Below are 3,849 nucleotides of genomic sequence, written 5' to 3'. Positions count from 1 at the left end.
AGTTGTTTTGTGTGTTTTTGAAATCATTCTTTATGCTTTTGTTATATATTTTAGCTGTTTTCTTTATTTTGGTAGTCATTTTGGGTATTTCCTTGTAATGTTAAATGTTTTCTTGGTTATCTGTTTGTATATTCTGTTTATTCCTGTTGTCGTTCTATGTGTTTTGGGAGTCATTTTATACATTTTGTCATTTCGTACGTTTACTCTTAAGGTCATACAAGTGTTAAAGTTGTTGAGTGTGTGTCCAAATGTAGTCACTTTATAAACTAATCTGGTAGGAAAACGATTGCAGTTTGCTAAAGTGGAATTAATGTAAGTTTTATTTTTTGTTCTGGTGACACGTTGGTGCAGACGATAAAGACGTGTTTAAATGGAATGTGAGCTGGAATATAAAGCGGTGCAGTAGATGAGTAGAGACAAAGTGGAGAGAGGAAGAAGCTAATGGAGGTATAATTAGACGAGCTGGAAGAAAAGCACAGTTTCTTCTTCATCTGATTCTAATTTAGTGGTAATTTTCCGGCTGATGTCTGTGCAGCTCCACGTTGGTAGATAATCACTCAGGAATCTGTGCACAGAACAGGTGCTCAGCAGACACTGTGCTTTATTCTATTTGATTTCTCTTTTTTTAATCAGATACTGTATTTTTATTATTATTTGTTTGTTTTTTTCTCAGACTTCACTTGTTTTTTTTATTGTATTTAATCCTAATTTATTTATCTTATTTCCTCCCTCTGATACTGTACTAATTAACTTATACTATACTTATATTTATAATGAGGGGGTGTGTCAAAGTCCTTTTACTTCGTGGGTCCAATACAATGTAGTTTAATTTAAACTGAGCTGGACCAGAAAAATACAGATTTGAAAAGAGTAAAAAAAAGAAATTTGATACCTGAGTTTTGATTTCTTGTTTGAAAAATGTCAATAATGAAGTCCCAGATCTTAGTAACTCCAGTTACAGTCTTAGAATTTGTGGACAGTTTTTTGGGAGAAAATGTTTACGTAATTTGAGGAATTATTTGGGTGAAAATGTTGGGTTTTTAGAGAATAATGAGAGTTCTGTCAAACATTTCACAGTTAAAAATGACAGACATTGCATAACTTTGAGAGATAAATGACAAGCCCCCGTATATATTGAGGAGTGTCATTAATTATGTGAATTTGGAGGACATTGGAGATGTATGGTATGTACAAGAATAAGAATAAGAAAATGCATCCCAGATTATTTCCCATCAATACAGAAAAAAAGTTTCGAACGCATTTGGGGGCTCGTCCAGGATCCCAACATCAGCCCAATCCTCAGAGAATTTTGTGAATTTTGATCCAATGCCTTGCCCATCAATACAGAATATTTTTTCTAACATACTTGGGGGCTTGTCCAGAATCCCAACATCAGCCCCATCCTCAGTAAAATACAGAAATAATTTTTGTAATGTGTTTGGGGGCTCGTCCAGGCTCCCAAAGTAAGAGATATCTCTGATACAGGGAAAAGCTGTGGCCTTTATGTGATAAGATATGATAACTTTGTTGTATTGGGGGCTGTTTGAATAGAGAATGAACTGAACCCATGTTCTGTTCCTCCTGCACTCTCATCCAAAAATCTTTTTCTTCTCTACTGGTTCCTTCTGTCCATCTCCTCCTAATCTCTCCTTGCTGACGTCCTCCTGTGTCTGGGCACGCTGCCACCCGCTCAGCCCTGGGAAGCACATCTGCTGATCATAAGTTTAATTTTCCTCGATTGCTTTCATTAATAAATAATGATCCACAGGCCCTTTATAAGCAGAGCCAACACACACACGCACACGCACATGTACACACACAGCGACTCAAACTGTTCAGTTCTTCTAAACCAGTTTGAAGTTCCCCCATCCATCCAGGGCCTTGTCCCAGTTTGATGAAGTCAGAGGGAAGGATACGGCTAAGTGACTGTAGAAGCAGCGAGTAATCCCTGCGTTCATGCTGTGGCCAAATGGAAGATGTAACAGGATCCGCGTGTATGTACGCCCGCTTCCCCCGCAGAGTTAGAGATTAACACCAGTGTCATGTTTGGCTCCGAGTGCCAGAGCTGGAGCTCTTAGTCACAGTCCTTAACAAGCGCAATAACTGTGCAGCGTTCTGCTCGTTTACAGCCAAAAAAAGCAACACAAGACAAATCTGTAAAACAACAAGCAACATATGGCAATTATTGAAGCGCGTCATATGACAAACCGGCCATAAACCCACATTGTTCCAAAGTGTGTCCAAAGACATTAAGCACAGCAAACAAATTAACAAACAAAACAAGGAGAGAGCAAAAAGTTCATTTGTGCAACTCCCTCTACCCTAGCACGTATACACACAAACAAGGACTCAGGTCCTGTTTTCCACATTGTTGTTTCACAACTTTCAATTAAAACACCAGAAATGTGTTTATAGTCACTTTGAAAGAGTTTTTAGGGTAAAATACAATATTTCACAGTAAGAATGAAGCAAAAACACTTCTATGCGACAAAATCTGTAAAAAAGCAACATATGGTAATTAGTTAATGGTTTTGTATATGACAATCAATGAATAATCCACACTGTTAAAAAATTTGTCCAAAGGTAAAAAGCACAGCAAAGAAATTAACAAAAAGTCAGCCTGTGCAACTCCCTCTACCCAAGCACGTATACACACAAAGACTCGGGCCCTGTTTTCCAACACAATATTTCACAGTGAGAATGAAGGAAAAACATTTCTATGCATCAGTGTACAGGACTGCACATCCCACAATGCAACGCGCAAAGCTTGTCTGACGATGTCAATAAGAGAGTTTCTCTTTTTAGAAATCTATGAGGTTGACAAAAAATGTTGGTCTACAGCAGCTTTAGGTCCATTGGTCGATGTTTGACAGAACATATTTATCCAAATTCCAAAAATACTGGAAACATATTTACAATTTTGAAGGTTTGATTATCTGTAGTAATTTACCAGTTTGACTGTATTCACTGGAAATGGAAATATCAATATAATTTAATGGTAGCACGTATAAGTTGTCAATAATCAATTGTGTTGGTTGTTCTGGTATGTATCGATGGTTCCATCCCTGCCAGAGGTCCAGCTCTCTTTATTCATTTCCTGTCTGTTTCTATCATTCCAAAAAACATCTTTATTTTCCAACTCTTCTTTTTCTGCGCCGGAGAATCGAAATCAGACAAAGTCACGTCTGACAGTTCACATCCTAATACATCGGAGCGACCCACGGGGTCTGACGGCCAGGGGGGTTTCTAATGGCTTACCGATCGGAACATTTTTGGATGGCGCTTGTTTGATTGAAATCCACACACACACACACACACACACACACAGAAAAAGAGAGAAGCAGTGGAATTATTCAGTGCCAGCAGCTCTGGAGCCACTAAAGCTGTCAGCTCTGACCAGTGTCAGTGTCGAGATGGGGGGGTGGGGGGGGGGACGATCTGCTGCTGTTTGGCAACCTTCTACGTGTGTGTGTATGTGTGTGTGTGTGTGTGTGCAGAGTCTCCTCTGCTGGATCAGCTTCAAAAAGAAGGATTCCTGTGTGTTTGTGTGTCAGCAGCACTTTAATTCATATCTCTGTAGGTTTGAAATAAAATGAGACGTTACGTGTCTTTTTTAAAAATGATTATTGTTTCCCTGCACTGATTATTAGCAGCAGATTCATGCAGTTCAGATCCAGATGTTTGAAACTGGACGAGTCTTTGTGTAGTAGTAGGGACACGGATTTTCCCTTTCAGAATTTCCTCAATTTCTTTTCTGTTTGGTTTCCGTTTCATCATCTTTCCCTGTTTAGATGACTTTAAAATTCCTGAAATCATACCAAACATGCTAAATAGTGTTAATAGGGTCAC

Source organism: Gouania willdenowi, chromosome 15, assembly GCF_900634775.1.
Source record: "Gouania willdenowi chromosome 15, fGouWil2.1, whole genome shotgun sequence".
Classification (NCBI taxonomy): Eukaryota; Metazoa; Chordata; class Actinopteri; order Blenniiformes; family Gobiesocidae; genus Gouania; species Gouania willdenowi.
The sequence above is the reverse complement of the archived record's forward strand: the minus strand, read 5'-3'. Positions refer to the sequence as shown.